This window comes from Gossypium hirsutum, chromosome D01 (assembly GCF_007990345.1).
Source record: "Gossypium hirsutum isolate 1008001.06 chromosome D01, Gossypium_hirsutum_v2.1, whole genome shotgun sequence".
NCBI classification, from domain to species: Eukaryota; Viridiplantae; Streptophyta; class Magnoliopsida; order Malvales; family Malvaceae; genus Gossypium; species Gossypium hirsutum.
In genome coordinates, this window is record NC_053437.1 from 32,708,441 (window position 1) to 32,726,377 (window position 17,937).

General features: G+C 31.2%; 2 non-coding genes across 2 annotated transcripts; both read left to right on the top strand.

Moving 5' to 3' along the window:
• The first annotated feature begins 11,910 nt into the window (after positions 1-11,910).
• On the top strand, positions 11,911-11,984 carry TRNAN-GUU (transfer RNA asparagine (anticodon GUU)). Its single transcript has one exon. It is a non-coding gene; the product is annotated as a tRNA-Asn (tRNA).
• Positions 11,985-13,014: 1,030 nt separating this feature from the next.
• Positions 13,015-13,088, top strand: TRNAN-GUU (transfer RNA asparagine (anticodon GUU)). Its single transcript has one exon. It is a non-coding gene; the product is annotated as a tRNA-Asn (tRNA).
• The last annotated feature ends 4,849 nt before the right edge of the window (positions 13,089-17,937 follow it).

Genomic DNA, 17,937 nt, shown 5'->3' on the forward strand with positions numbered 1-17,937 from the left:
CAGTTGGAATCTGCTTTGGCTATAGGTACACAACAAACATTTAAATGCAGATATATTGTTGTTACTTCCTCCGATCATATCAACCCACCCCATGCAATGCATTTAAGGCATAATAAATAATCTATCACATGGTCAATCAGTAGAAATTCAAGCTATGCATGTATTCAGCATTGATAATAATATAGGGCACGTTATTCATTCAATTGCAAGTATATAGATACAAAGGTACTATATATTATTCATTATTTATGAAAATATTCATAAATTTAATTAAATAGCATATAAAATTGATCAATCATGGCTTCTAGCATATCTAATATCATCAGGGACCTATTTCCATAATTTAGTTCACTAAAAATAGTTCAAAACCTATTAAGGGACTAATCTGATCAAATTATAAAATTTTAGGTCAAAATTATAATTTCCAAGTTTCAAGGGACACATGACTGTGTGGGAAGCTCTGGGCCGTGTGGAAGGGGTACATGACCATGTGGCTAGATCGTGTAAGAGATTGTAGTCATGTGACATTGGAAATTTTGACCTACAGGTGAGACATGACCGTGTGTGAGGTCATGTCATGTGAAAGTCGAACATCTTAAGGTTTTCGGAGTGACATGGCCATGTGCGAGGTCGTACAGTCCACACGAGTGGCCCACACGCCCATGTGGTAGGTCTTTTTGTCTGGATTAGGTTCAATTTTGTCTTGATTTTCTCAAAAAAGAACACACACCTAACTTGTTGGGTCTCGTACGATGATCCTCATGTCCGAATTTGATTCGGAATACCTATAATGGGACTTTCGATCGACAAAACACAAGAATTAATATCAACTTTTAAGATTTATCAAAACTATCAAGATTTTTGGGAAAGTTCATAAAAGATTCGTATCCAATTTGAAAGATTGACAAGAACAATGTTTATTCCAGAGTTTTAGGATTCTATGAAATCAAAAATATGAATGATTACCAATCTTGACACGTTAGAAACAAAATTGATGGTGTTACGTTAAATTGACACGAAAGATGGATTGAACGGGTCTGAATCTCAAACTTGGGATCAAAATAAAATTTCCAGCAAAAGAAAAAAATAATTGTAAAAGAAGAGATGAAGAAAGAATGGGGAAGAAATAGGGAAATAAATTTTAGTTTAGGTTGAAAAGGAAAACCAGAATTGTAATTTGATTAGGAAGGAAGTTATAAATGGTTAGGTTAAGCAAATTTCGGAGGGCTGTTTTGACAAATTAATCGTTCTTCCAAAATTAAGGAAAAATAAATGGGAGAAAAAGAGTTGTCATGGATAAAACTTAGGGCAAGGAGAAGTATACTAAAACCTTAGCACTTGGGCTACTACACAAATTTGGTCATTTTCTATCACTTTTTAGTGGTGTTCAATCGGTTAACCGACTCGAACTACCATTAACCGAATTAATCGACCTTTTTAAATCGTTAATAGAATTGAAATTTTTTCAAAAAAATTTAACCGAACTAAACTTTTTCAGTTAATTCGGTCGGTTAATCGAATTAACCAAAATTTATATGTTTTTTTTTTATTTTTGGTTAAAACAAGTATAAAACATATAAAAAATTAAACGAATTAACCAACCGATTAATTTATACTTCCAAAAAATTAACCGAACTGATCGACCCCCGACCGAATACTTCTATATTATAACATTATTTATTAAGTTCGGTTAATTCAGTGATGAGTGTTGAAAGCACCTAATATAAATTCCTACGACAAAATAACACTAATTAGCAGTATAGAGCAGTAAGGTCGAATCCACAGGGACTAGCTATCTAATTTTGCCTTTTTCCATGATCAGAATCGATGTCGCAGTCACAGTCGTGCCCATGACCTATGTGTAGAAATGCTAAAAATAAAAAAAATGGGGGGTTAAATTGGTTAAGATAAATAAAGAAGAAAATACGAAATTAAAATACAGATTCAAAAATGCGAAAAATAAGTAAATTTAAGAAAATAAAATAAATAGATAAATAAAATATTTTTTAAGCTTAGCCTTAGCCTTGGTGTACTCCAATCTTGAATCGATCCTTGAAATAGATTTTTCCTTTCAAGCAATAAACTGGTTACAACGACCAAGAACGTCCAGATCGCCAACTTTTCCTTAAGTAGTCAATCCCGGTACAACTTGCAAACCGACTCTTGCCAAATTTCTAATTGCGATACATGTGTTCACAATTTAAGATTTTGACAGCCTTACGCTCTGAAAAGCCCAACTCGAATCGACGGCCTCAACCGCGTGGTTCATTTCAATCCGATCTCTATCTCCCTTGACGGAATCCAACTGGCTTTTCCCACCTAGGCACACCAATTGTTCATGGGAATTCAAACACAGCATGACCGATTCATCTTCCCAACTGTACGCCAAACAACTCCAACCCAACGTGCACTTTTTGAATTGAAGTTGAATCAACTTTAAAGGACGAATTTGTACTATCTCATATACCGGAGAGAAAGAAAATACTGCGTTGAGAGGTTTTTTTTAGTAGGCTCGTATCTCATGATTGTTTTATTGGAGCAATTTTCGGGCTAAAGCTAAAAAGGGGTTTAGTTAATCATGAAAAGAATCATAATAAATGGTTTAAATGGAATTATGGAAAGTGGAAAGAGAAAGGGCCTTAGAAGGTAATTAAACCAAAAATGTTGAAAGTAAAAAAAATGAATGAAACAGGATGGGAATTGACGCTGGAAAGGAAAGAAAAAAAAAAGAAGAATTTATTAATGCCAAATCCAAAACTGAAGTGTGCTCAATTGGTTGTAGTCACTAGGTATTTATACATATTTTTAGTGCTAAAATTTAGCTAATTTTTTCTAAATATTATCACTAAATAATTCTAAATATTATCACTAAATATTATCACTAAATAATTCTAAATATTATCACTAAATAATTCAAAATTTAAAAATCAAATTTAAACTAGAATTTAAATTAATTACAGAGTTGTAACAATATCAAAAATCCTTCAATTTTTATCCAACCACTTTTAAAAAAAATCTTCAACCCTTCAATCTTTATTCAATCATCTTTGAATCTTCAATCTTTCAATCAAGCCCTCCTCTTTGCTTTTTGTTCCAATTTAGCCCTTTTTTTGTAAGAGTTTGAATTCAGCACAACAACTTCATTCCTGATAATAAAAATTCAAATTTAATAGCATTTTATTTGATAATTAGCCAAAAATAAATATATTAAAAATACGAATTTATCTTGAAATCAAATTTCCCCTACTTAGTCGATGTTTGTCCTCAAGCATGATATCCACTAAAAATAATTTGTCAATCCCTTTCAAAATCAAAACCCCATTTCCTAGTCAAGCATACATCAAACAATTAGGTGAATCAAAAATAAACAATTGCTAAACTCAATCAATAAGCATTTTATAAAATCTCAAACAATATGTCAAACTCAACTATTTCACTAAATTTAGGCTCAATCAAACATGCAAAACGGTCATACTCAACATATGCCTTTATTTATATCTATATACATTTTTTGTGTTTTTTTTTCAAACGTAGTCAAGTCTTTTTACGAAAAGTGAGATGACAACCCAAGCACCTCACCCTAGTTACTCAACTTGGCACGTTCTTTTTGTTTAATTTTTTTATTTTTAACGAATTCGAGACATAATCAAACCTTTTGACGCGAAATGAGATGACAACTCAAGCACCTCATCCCGATTACTTAGCTTCACATGTTCCTAATAGATTTATTTCTCAAGGCAGCTCGATTAGCGGAGTGTTACAAGCTTCGACTCGTCACCAAACCTTTTGACGCAAAATGAGATGACAACCCAAGTACCTCATCCCAGTTACTCAACTTGGTCACATTTCTGAATCTTCACTCTTAACCAAACTATTTATTTATTTTAACGAGTACTTTCATCAGGCAAGTTCAATAAGACCAACAATTTTCATGAAATATTGACTAAGGCATCACATTTTCAATTCTACAAAATATCCATTGATCAAGCTAGCAATAGTTTTTCATGGTTCACCCACTTATTTAAATAAACTAAACATAAGAATTAGAGGTTTATTTCCAAAACGAATTAAGAAATTATTCTTTGCAAAACACATGCAAAAAGAATGTATGGCATGATAGAAAATTTCCCCTACTTAGCTTATATTGCCCTAAATGTGTAAAAAGAATAATATGAATGGAGAAAGTGTACTCCCCATTTATATTTAATGGGCGGAGGGCGATGGAAGTGATCGCTTTGTAGAATGGTGAGGATGTTTGAGATGTTGGCTTCCATTATTTCGATACGAGTTTCAATGCGATGAAGTCATTCGTCTATAGGTGAAGGTGGTTGTTCCTGGAAAACAGCATGATCAAATGTATTAAAATAATATTTTATTTAATTCTCAAACTAAACTAGAATTCAAAATAAAATAAAATAAATAAAAATAAATATGGGTTGCCTCCTATACAGCCTTTTTTTTAACGTCATTAGCTCGACGACTTAGAAAATTTAATCGTTCGGCTCCTCAAAAAATAATTCCTCCACCACGTGTACTTGAAAGTTCTCGTAAAAGGGTTTTAGCATTTGACCATTGACTTTAAAACATTTACCGGATTCCTTGTTTTTAATTTCAACTGCACCATGAGGAAATATTTTAGTAATAATAAAAGGACCAAGCCATTTGGTTCGAAGCTTACCCAAAAAAATTCTTAGTGTAGGATCGTAAAGTAACACTTTTTGGTCAACTAAAAATTGTTTGCGAGATATTTTCTGGTCATGAAACGCCTTGGTTTTGTCTTTATAAATTTGGGCATTTTCATATGCGTCTCGCCGGATCTCTTCGAGTTCTTGAATGTCTAATTTTTGATAATTACCTATGACGTCCAACTCCATGTTGCATCCTTTTTAGTGCCCAAAATGCCTTATGTTCTAACTCCACTGGAAGGTGACATGGTTTACTGAATATGAGTTGGTAAGGGGACATTCCTATATGTCCCTTGTAAGCAGTACGGTACGCCCACAATGCATCGTTTAAATGTAAGCTCCAGTCTTTCCTATTGGGTTTCACGATCTTTTCCAGAATCAACTTTATTTCGCAGTTCGAAACTTCTGCTAGACCGTTTGTTTGTGGGTGATAAGTCGTGGCCACACAATGTGTCACCCCATACTTTTTCAGTAGAGTATCAATTACCTTGCTGCAGAAATAAGTTCCTCGATCGCTGATTAATGCTCTCGGTGTGCCAAACTTGGAAAAGATAGAGTTCGTTAGAAAATCCACTACAATTTTAGCATCAGCATGTCGGGTAGCTTTAGCTTCTACCCATTTAGATACATAATCTATAGCGAGAATAATGTAAACATTATTAAATGATAAAATAAAAATCCCCATAAAATCGATGCCCCACACATCAAAAATTTCACATACATGCATAGGTGTTAGGGACATCTCACTCTTTCGTCTTAAATTCCTCACTTTTTGACAACTATCGCAAGTTTTACAAAATAAATAAGCATCACGAAATATGTGTGGCCAAAACAATCCACACTCAAGTACCTTATGTGCAGTGCATTTAGGATCGAAATGCCCTCCACAAGCATAAGAATGACAAAAGGAAAGGATAGATTGTACCTCAGTTTCTGCGACACATCGTCGAATTACCTGATCGGAGCAGTGTTTCTATAGGTATGGGCCGTCTCAAATATAATATCATGAGTCTCTTTTGAGCTTGTCCTTTTCAGAACGTGATAAGTTAGAAGATACAATACCTGTAGCGAGGTAATTTACCATATCTAAAAACTATGGGTAAACTGTCCGAGCTGACAGAAGACTTTCATCTAGGAAGTCATCTTTAAGAGGTGTGTAGTTTTTTGAGAAGGGAATTCGACTCAAATGATCAGCTACTAGGTTCTCACTTCTTTTTTTATCCTTGATCTCGAGATTGAATTCTTATAAGAGAAGAATCCATCAAATCAATCTAGGTTTTGCCTCTTTTCTCCCGATCAAATATTTCAACTCTGCATGGTCAGAAAAAACAATAACTTTAGTACCTAATTAATACGATCTAAATTTTTCCAAAGCAAAAACAATAGCTAATAATTCTTTTTCAGTATTTGAGTAATTGCTCTAAGCAGCATCTAATGTTTTAGAGGCATAGGATATAATGTGAGGTTCCTTCCCAATTCTTTGCCCAAGGACAGCTCCTACACTTTGGTCGCTTGCATCGTACATGAGCTCGAAAGGGTAGTCCCAATTTGGCGGTTGTACTATTGGAGCTGAAACAAGCTTTTGTTTGAAAGTTTCGGATGCATTTTTGCATGTTTGATCAAATTTTAACTCTTTATCTTTTTACAAGAGATTGCAGAGCGATCGCGAAATCTTAGAAAAGTACCTAATAAAGCGCCTATAAAAACCTACATGACCAAGAAAAGGATGAATTTCCCTCACAGTCGTAGGGTATGGAAGTGATTTGATAACATCAGTTTTGGCCTTATCGACCATGATCCCTTCAACGCAAACAATATGCCCTAAAATCAATCCCTTATCTACCATAAAATGACATTTTTCATAATTAAGAATTAGATTAAATTTTAGGCATCTCTCTGAAATTTTAACGAGGTTTGACAGTTAGTCATTGAAAGAATTGCCATAAACTGTAAAATCGTCCATAAATACCTCAATTATTTTCTTAACATAGTCGAAAAATATACTTACTATAAACCTCTGGAATGTGGCTGGTGCATTGCAAAGTCCAAACATCATCTGTCTGTAGGCTAATGTGCCAAATGGACATGTAAACATTATTTTCTCTTGGTCCTCCGGTGCTACTGGAATTTGGAAAAAACCTGAATAACCATCAATACAAAAATAGTGAGTTTTTTTCTGCTAAACATTCTAACATTCGATCAATAAAAGGAAGTGAAAAGTGATTTTTTCGAGTTAAAGAGTTCAACAACCTGTAATCTATACAGACCGTCCACCCATTTTGGACTTGAGTGAGAACTAAATCTCTTGTTACATTTTTTATTACAGTCATACCAGTTTTCTTAGGTACCACATGAATTGGGCTAACCCAATTACTATTAGAATTTGGATAGATCATCCCAGCATCTAATAGTTTTTGAATTTTCTTTTAGAAAACCTCCATCATTAGTGAATTAAGGCGTCTTTGAGCTTCTCTCTTTAGGCTTGCGTTTTCTTCTATCGATATTCTATGCATACAAGATGAGGGACTTAATCCTTTTATGTCGACGATCGTCTATCCGATAGCCCCTTTGTAGTCTCTCAAGATTCGAATTAAATTATCCTCTTCCAATCCCGAAAGTTTACTGGAAATTATTACTGGTAAAGTGTTTCCATTACTTAGATAGGCATACTTCAAGTGTTCCGATAATGGTTCAAGCTCTATCTCAGGGGCCTGCAAAATAGAAGGCAACAGTTTAGTTTTAGAAGGAGAAAGTTCAAAATACTTACCTTGGCTTCTAGGGAATTGAAGAGTCTCCAATAGAACTATGATTTCTCGAATTAGTTCTCTGAACGTCATTATCTCCTTCAATTTATCCATTGTATTGAGGTCTAAACTTTTAGAAAGTACAGTTTGTAATTCATCCCCTTCATGATACTCAAAATGAAATTTCGTTAGTGGTTCAATAATATCAACACTAAAAATATTCGACATTGAACTAGGTTGGCCTATCGCCTCATAAACATTAAATTTTACCACCTACCGTCGAATTCCATAGTGAATGTTCCACTTCAAACATCAATCTTTGTATGTGCGATACTTAAGAACGGTTTTCCAAGTAGAACATCAGAAGCATTTCTTGAATGGTCATCTTTCATATCGATGATGTGAATATTTGCAGGAAAAATTAGTTCATTTACCTTTACGAGGACATCTTCCAGCACCCCTTTTGGATATATGCATGACCTATCTGCCAATTGAATAATCACGCCCGTTTCTTTCAAAGGACCCGTGTTTAGCAATTTAAAAATAGATAAAGGCATTACATTAATAGATGCTCCTATATCACACATGGCTTTATTTATGCCAATAGTACTTATTTTGCAGAATATATAAAACATACATTGGTTCTTACACTTCGGCGGGGTTTTCCTTTGTAGTACTACAGAAACATTTTCTCCTACATTCACCCATTTATTTCCTTGGAGCTTCTTTTTTCTAGTGCATAGTTCTTTTAAAAATTTTGCATAGCGTGGAACCTGTTTAATAGCATCAAGTAAAGGGTTTCCTTTTGGAATATCTTAAGGATTTCTTTTTCCTCTCATTCCTTTTTAACTTGGGCGAGCCTTCCAGAGTATGGGGGAGGTACAACAAATGGTTTATAAGGCATCAGCTCAGTAGGAGCTGCTAGTTCTGACTCATTTCCATCCTTTACGGTTACAGCACTTGCATTTGGACGTGGGTTCGGCTTAGTTTGAGATGGTAATTTTCCTTAGTTCTCCAAACGACTAACCGTAAGAGCTAACTTACTTATTTTTTGATCCATTTCCTGGAGATGCGCTTCAGTCTTTTGTTGGAACATTTCAGTGCTAACGGCTAGCCTTTCTACATGGTTTCAAGAGATGACTTTGGAGGTTGATATTGTTGAGGCGGAGGTGGCCTTGGTTGATATGATTGATTGTATCGAGGGTTCGATCCATAATTTAGATTTGGGTGATCCTTCCACCCTATATTGTATGTGTTCGAATATGGATCATAGTGTCTTTGAGGTGACCCTGGGAAGTTCCCAACAACATCTACTTGTGCAGCTGTGTCCTCAAGTAAAATCGAGCACGAGTCGGTAGAATGATCAAGCTTAGCACAAATCCCACACAACTGAACTAGGTTCATCTGTCCTGCAAGCATATTTTTAACCGCATTAGTAAGTTCATCAATTTTATTTACTATAGAAGGAGTACTTAACTCATGAACTCTTCTCGTAGTTTTCATAGGTGGTTGGTCGATACTGTTGAGAATTTGTAGCCATAGTCGAAATTAATTCCCTAGCTCTTTAGGGAGTCATGTTCACAAGAGCCCCTCCACTAGCGATAACAATTATCTTCATTTTCATTGGGAGTAACCCCTCGTAGAAATACTGTAGGAGTGATTGTTCAGACATACCATATTGTGGGCAACTTGCACACAACTTCTTGTATCGCTCCCAATATTCATAGAGTGACTCTACTTCTTTTTTTTGTATTCCGACTATACTTCTCCTTAATTCGACTGCTCGAGCTGCTGGGAAAACCTATCAAGAAACAATCAAGACATATCAGTCCAAGTATTAACAGATCCCAGAGGTAAATAAAACAGTCGTTCTTTAGCAGAATCAACTAATGAAAAAGGAAAAGCTCGTAGTTTTATTTGATCTTCAGTTACTCCTTCTGGTTTCATGCTTAGAAACCATGTGAAACTCTTTCAGATGAGTATGTAGGTTCTCATTTTTTAAACCGCGGAAAGTAGGCAATAAATGTATTTGATCCTGACTTTAACTCAAACGGTGTTTCGCCCACCGGATAAGTTATACATAGCGGTTGTTGTTCATTTGGTGCAGCTGCAAGTTGGCGTATAGTTTGATCTGTCATTTTGTCTGAATCTTCAGATGAGTAGATATCTTTAGTGTAAGATCCTTCTTCAAAATCGGGTTGTTTATCACGTCCAATAGCTTCTCTTCGAAGTGTACGAGTCAACTTTTCTATCTCCGGTTCAAATGCTAGAGCCCCCGATTCTGACTTGGTCATAAAGAAAACAAATAAAAATTAAAAATTTTCACCAAGCCCCGGCAATGGCACCAAAATTTGATGGGTGTCGAAACCACTAAATATAAATTCCTACGAAAAAATAGTAGTAATTAGTAGCATAGAGCAGTAGGATTGAATCCACAGGGTCTGGCTATCTAATTTCGCCTTTTTTCGTGACCAAAATTGAAGTCGCGGTCACAATTGTGCCCATGACCTATGTGTAGAAATGCTAAAAATAAAAAAATGGGGGGTTTAAATTGGTTAAGATAAATAAAGAAGAAAATACGAAATTAAAATAAAACAGATTCAAAAATGCGAAAAATAAATAAATTTAAGAAAATAAAATAAATGGATAAATAAAATATTTTTTTAAGCTTAACCTTAGCCTCGGTGTACTCCAATCTTGAATCGATCCTTAAAATAGATTTTCCCTTCCAAGCAATAAGCTAGTTATAAAGCGTCCCGATCGCTAACTTTTCCTTAAGTAGTCAATCCCGATACGACTTGCAAACCGACTCTTTCCAAATCTCTAATTACGATACACGTGCTCGCAATTTAAGATTTTGACAGTCTTGCGCTCTAAAAAGCCCAACTCGAATCAACGGCCTCAACCGCGTGGGTTGTTTAAATCCGATCTCTATCTCCCTTGACGAAATTCAACTGGCTTTTCCCACCTAGACACACCAATTTTTTCGTGGGAATTCGAACATAGCACAACCAATTTGTCTTCCCAACTGTACGCCAAACAACTCCAACTCAACGTGCACTTTTTGAATCGAAGTTGAATCAACTTTAAGGGACGAATTTATACTATCCCATATATAAGAGAGATAGAAAATACTGCGTTGAGAGGTTTTTTTTTAGCGGGCTCGTATCTCACGATTGTTTTATTGGAGCAATTTCTGGGTAAAGCTAAAAAAGGGTTTAGTTAATTATGAAAAGAATTACAATAAATGATTTAAATGGAATTATGGAAAGTGGAAAGAGAAAGGGCCTTGGAAGGTAATTAAACCAAAAAGGTTGAAAGTAAAAAAAGGAAAGAAAAAAAAGAAAGAATTTATTAACGCCAAATCCAAAGCCGAAGTGTGCTCAATTGGTTGTAGTCACTAGGTATTTATACACATTTTTAGTGTTAAAATTTAGCTAGATTTTTCCTAAATATTATCACTAAATAATTCTAAATATTATCACTAAATAATTTAAATTTTAAAAATCAAATTTAAACTAGAATTTAAACTAATTACAGAGTTGTAACAATATAAAAAATCCTTCAATCTTTATCCAGCCACTTTTTAAAAAAATCTTCAACCCTTCAATCTTTATCCAATCATCTTTGAATCTTCAATCTTTCAATCAAGCCCTCCTCTTTGCTTTTTGTTCCAATTTAGCCCTTTTTTTTGTAAGAGTTTGAATTCAGCACACCAACTTCATTCCTGATAAGAAAAATCCAAATTTAATATCATTTTATTTGATAATTAGCCAAAAATAAATATATTAAAAATACGAATTTATCTTGCTATCATTCGATTAATCGACTGATTTCGAACTGAATTGACGTTAACCAAATTTCCAAAAAATTATTAACCGACCCCGACCGAATTAATTCGGTTAACCAACCGAATTAATTTAAGAGTATAAAAACATTGTTTAGGCATCCTACATCTTCAAAAGCAACTACTATTAAGCAAATTAAAGATGAGTTTCATTTTTTAGAGTGAGTAATTGTAGTTAGAAATATTCATTGAATTATTCCTTTCAATTTTCTATGGTCAAACAAATATAAAAAAATCTAAAATTTTACTATAGATTTGATGGTTAAAGGAAATCATTAAACATCGTTTTCGTATAAATTATATCCTAAAATTATATTTTATTAATTTAAATTTTTAAATAATCTCAATATAGATTCTGATCATTTAAAAAAATTATAAATGAAAATTTAAAAGCAATTGAATTTAAAAATATTTTACTTAAATGATAAATTTTAAAAAAATAATCCCCTACTCTTTTAAAAAAAAACAAATGTACATGGTTATTATAATAAAAAAACATAAATGAGAAAAAATGCCAACGTCTTTTTTCTTTCTTTATCTCTCCTAAACTGAATAAATTTCAATGTAAACATCTTTTAATACTAATTTTATGTTTTTAATATAAATATAAATAATATAATTCGCCTATCGTAAAGCTGGAATAGCTCAGTTGGTTAGAGCGTGTGGCTGTTAACCACAAGGTCGGAGGTTCAAGCCCTCCTTCTAGCGGGTTTGCTTTTGGTTTAATTTCATCTCTGGTCCCTTTAAATTGCATTTTGCTTTAATTTAATTGCTTTCCAGCGTTGACTTGTGTGTGGTCGTTTCTATTGAAAGTAATTTCCCTTTGGTTTAAGTGAAAGGATTTTATGTTTAAATTCGGGAATCTATCTAAGAAATCTAAATCAAAATTTAATTTAAGACTTGCTATTGAAATGCCTAACATTTAGTATCTGAGAATTTTTAATTTAAAACCTAAAACTTAAAAATATTAAAATCTAAATATATAAAAAATCTAAATGCTAAAAGCTTAACATTTGAATCCACAATTTAAAATCTAAAAAAAAACCAAACTTAAAACTTAATATCAAAGCCTAAATTAAATTTAAAATATAGGATATTCTAAATCAAGCAAGCATAAACAATTCAAAAAATAAAACAACAAATTAATTAAAGGGGACATGAGAAGCTATATCCAAAACACAATTAATGTGTAATTAATATAACTAAAATAGAAAAGAGGAAATAAGAGTTTGGATTAGAAGAATTAAAGGTAATATTTGAATAAAAAAGGGGAGAAAATCAAACAACTCAAATTTCTATCTTTGTTGTATATTTCTAACATCATTGACCGCTAACGTTTCTACTTAATTGGTATTAGAGCTAATCTTGGTGTCTATTTTTAGTTTCATCCGTTTTAACTCCAAAGATGTACTTGTAATTTTGATTCCGCCTACACTGGGCTTCCAACACCCAAATTGACAATTAATTAGGACATGTGGAATTGGGCTAAAATAGACTTCAACTTCATTTATTAACCCAAAGCTGTTTGTGATTTCTTGGAGGCTCAAACTGCAATATTCATTCCAAGTTGTGGGACTGTAGGGTGGACACCCAAGTAGCTTCAAACATGCTGCTCATCTGCTTAACAAATGAAGGGTTAGTTCTCAAGATTTGAGTTAATATAGCTACAAAAGAGACTCCACTGTCCAGAGCCAGGTTCCATGAATATGCTTTCTATTGAAAAGCTTAACAACAAAAGGCTGGAATAGCTCAGTTGGTTAGAGCGTGTGGCTGTTAACCACAAGGTCGGAGGTTCAAGCCCTCCTTCTAGCGTTTTTACTTTTGGTTCAATTTCATCTTTGGTCCCTTTAAATTGCCTTTTGCTTTAATTTCATTGCTCTCTAGCGTTGAATTGTGTATGGTCGTTTTATATTGGTTTCTAAATTTCCAAACCTATTAAAAGTCATGTTCCTTTGGTTCAATTGCATCAATGGTCTCTCTAAATTGCTTGCTTACTGAGCTTCAAACCGTTTTAATTGAGTCCTTAAATTGATACTATTGTTTCTATTAGGTATTTTGTAAGCTTAGGCTTTAAATACCTAAAGTTTAAAATGTTTAGATTGGGTCTTCAGAGTAATAGTGTAATACCCAATTTTAGCCCGGGCTCACATATGGAAACATAATTTTTGATGATATGCAATCTTAGATATGATATGCAATCCTAGATATGATATGCAATCTTAGATATGATATATGCAATCTTAGATATGATATGTAATCTTAGAAGATATGATTTTGTAATTTTAGAGATTTAATTTGTAGATACCCTTTAATCTCAACCGTTGATCTGTACCGTTGGATTTTGGGAGGCTCAACTATAAATAGAGGCCTCTCCCTTCATTGTAAAAAAAAAAAGAGAAAAGAGGAGGAGGAATAAAAAAGAACGATTGGCAGTTTTTTAAAGGTGGCTTACTATTTTTTTCTTTCGATTATTTTTTTTACTTATTCACGATTTTAAAAAAGGGAGAATGTGATACCACTGCGAATTTTATTTATTTTTTTATTTAGCCCCTCCGCCTTTTAATGTTTTTGTAATTAAGTTTTCTTTATTTTTTAATTTACCCTTTTATTTATTTTAAATTCCAATTTAATCCTTTTGAACGACACCGTTTTAGAGGAGAAGGGAAAATTTCCCTTCCAGCCCCTCTATGTAATTCGCTCGTTCAATTTAGTCCTCCAAATTTTATTTATTTGCAGATTGACCCCAAATTTGTTTACTTGTAGTTCAATTTAATCCTTTTTATATTTTTCTTAAAATTAGTTAATTTTGTTAATGTAATTAATATTATTATTATTTTCATATGTAATTATTATTATTTTAGCTATATATATGTATACTTGTTTCTATGTGCGTATTTATATTTTTTTAAAAACTAATATTTTTCGCATATTTATTTTTTAATACGAGGTAATTATTTTTATTTTATTTTATTTATATATAATTATTTTTTTATAATCTAGATATGTTATATTTATCTTTGTATATATATGTATGTATACATATTAATATTTTTAACCAGTTTTTATATACTTGTATATATATATGAATATATTTATTTTTTTAAATGCTCAAATATATGTATTTTTTAACACTTACTTTATAATTTATATTTTATTTTCACAAATGCATTATATATTCTGCTTTTATAAATTTTAATCCAAAGTTACATATGTAAATTATGTGTATGGCTTTTAATTTCAATGTATATATTATGTGCCTTTTATTCTTTATATTTTGTTTATTTTCTTCATTCGATTATTAATTCATGTTTTCGTTTATATGTTAAAAAAATTGTTTTTTATGATTTATTTGATATTTTGTATGTGATTATTTTTATTATGTATATTGATTTTATTTATTCATTTATTTATATTATTTCTAGGCCTTTGTAATATTTATTATTGCATTGTATATTTAATATAGCATCACATCATTCTTTACTCGATTTCAAACTTTTCAAAATTGAGAGAATGCTTGAATTTAAGATTTTCAAGGAAATTAAGCCCTAACGTATTGGGTTCCGATTTTCTTCGTTAAGTCTAACAATCGAGCATTTCTCTTTAATCAAAAAATAAGAATTCATTATTGGGAATTCAACAAGTTGTGTCCTAACGTATTGGATGTGACGCATTGATTTCTCGAAATGAAAATTTTTTTTTCTAAAAACAATAAAGGAAATATTCCGAGTTTGGGATTTTAAAGGAATTGTGCCCTAACGTATTGGGTGTGATTTCTTAAATCTTGGATAAGTGGATGTTCTTTTAAAGTAAAGGAAATATTCCGAGTTTGGGATTCTAGAGGAATCGTGCCCTAACGTATTGGGTGTGATTTCTTAAATCTTGGATAAGTGGATGTTCTTTTAAAATTTTATTGTGCAAGTATTTTGACCCAATTCATTTTGGGGAAAATTAGAATGCTGTGCCCTAACGCATTGGGTGTGGTATCTTCTTTCTCGGAAATAATAAGGGTCTTAATACGTAGCCTTTTAAGTTTTGCTAAGGATTACGTTTTTTTCCAAATTCTCGACCTTAAGACACTAATTAATTAACTAGGTACCAATTTTGGGCGTTACGAGGGTGCTAATCCTTCCTCATACGTAACTGACTCCCGGATCCGTTTTTCTAAAACTCGTAGACCAAAGCCGTTTTTTAGGTGATCCAATCACACCCTAATAAAGATTGGTGGCGACTCCCAATTTTAATTTTTTAAAAAAGTCGACAACCTAAAATTTTTTGTTTTTCAAAAGATGGTTTCGACAAATAGTATCGTATCAAGCAAGTCTTTTCCTCAGCCTATGGATCCAAATTACTCTAAATTGATTCATAAACTTCAAAACGTTCTAATTGAGTCTTCACAGTATAATACTATCGTATGAATCAAATATTTTCATCAACCTAACTGTTATTTTAGGCTTTAAGATCTAACCTAGCATGGATACCTACTGTATGGATAACTTGAATCTACCGTGTTAAACAAAATATAAATGCTAAAAAAATTTTTTACATTTTGTTGAAGTAACCTCTTATGCTTTTTCCTATAAGTATAAGCTCCATTTTTTTTTATTTCATTTATAAAAACTCTTCATTTTAATTAAAAGTAAAAATATTTATAAATAAACCCAAATACCCCAATTACAAAAAATGTTGAATTCGTAAGAAACAAATGTGTATACTAGTCTCTTACCCGTTTGATACCTATTTACTTAATTAAAAGTAAATATCCATTTACTTAATTATAAAATTAAGGAGCATCACATATATATATACACTAATTTTCTATCCCATGCCATGCACGAATTGTGTTTTATAAAATTGTTATTATTTAAATAACAACCTATTAATTAAAATTATTGATGAAACATTATTAAAAGATGTAAACAACTTGAAAAATATATGCTTAAGCTTTTGAAATATAATAGAAGAAATTTGTAATATTACGAATATAATAAAGCATTATGAGGAAGGAATGTTGAAAGATAAAATTGTTATAAAATGTGGTTATATGTATACATATATAATTAATGTAGTTTAGAAATAAAATCTTAAATACTTTTTAGTTTTATTATTCTAAACAATGTAAAAGCATAAACTTGACTTATGAAAAAAATGAAAAATAGTTGACTAATTTTTGTTTGTAATATGGATACTGTTGTAGACAAAAAGTGAATTATTTAAAAACTATTACATAACAATTTTATTAAAAAAATTAGAAATAAATTTTGAAGGGAAAATAGTTTGACCATTTTAAATTTATTTTATATTAAGGACAACTTTTAAAGGAGCTTTTAGAAGTTAATACGGGTATTCTTTTTGTCTAGAAACCAAGATATTAAAATTGAATAAGGGCAATTTAGGTATTTTGTAAAAAATAATTAATTAATTGATAAGTTTGAAATTATTATTTATTCTATTACAGCTCCTATGGGAGTAATGGAAAATAATAGAGATTTTGACAGCAAACCCATTCTAGATTTGAAAGGTAATGGCCAACTATGGTACAAATAAACCTTTCAACAAATAAATAATAATATATTTTCTTTCTTTTAGTAAATAATACATGACAAGGATTTTTTATTTAAATAATAATATATTTTTAATTTTAAATCTAATTATAAAAGTTTATAAATATCTATTAAATTTTTATTATTTTTTAAATAGTAAAATAGGTTTTTGGGCTTCAAAAAATTGGGACCATCTTATTACAATTCAAAGAGTAAACATTACATTTTTTTTATTTTTTATAATTTTAAGCAGTTTTTATATTTTTCATAGTTTTGGGAAACTTATAAATAAAATAAATAAATATTTTAAGGATTTTTATTGAAAAATGAAAAAGCTTTTAGTTTTTTGTTTTTTAAAACTGCCTGCTTTTGAAGAGTAAGAAATAAGCTGAGAAAAAAAAATAGTAAAAGTTGATGGTTAAAAAAATAACGTATAATGACTTTTTTGATTCTCCAACTTTATAAAAAAATCATTTCAATTCATTTAAAATTTCCCCTCTTTTAACCATTGAACTTGTATTATTTGTCAAATCATCCAAAAATGAGGAAAAGTTAATGTTTGTTAACTTTGTTGACGTGGCATACACGTTGATTGTCACGTTAGCAATTAATTAATTTTTTAAAAATTTAAAAATATATATATTTAATTTTTTATAATTTTATGATAATTTTAAAAAATTATAATTTTTTTATTTTTTTAAATCTTAAAAAAAATATTAATTGCTAAGGTGGCATTCGTGTAGCAATCCACGTGTGTGTCACGTTAGTAAAGTTAACAAATGTTAATTTTTCCTTCTATTTTAGAGGTGATTTGACAAACAGCGTAAGTTCAATGACTAAAAAATATAAAAATATTAAATGAAAAATTAAAATGACCTTTTTGTAAAGAAAGTTAGAAGGTCAAAAAATTATTTTGCTCTTCTTTTATGATTTTTATGTTAATGTGACAAGCAATAAATTTGGACAGTGCTGTCAATTAAATTGGTCAAAAATTTTAAATCATTACAAGTAAAGGGTCTTAATTTCCTAAAATTAAAGTAAATGGACTGAATTTTAAGTATAGGGACTTTTAAGTTTTAACATATTTAAATACATAATAATTTAAAATATAAGGCTATATT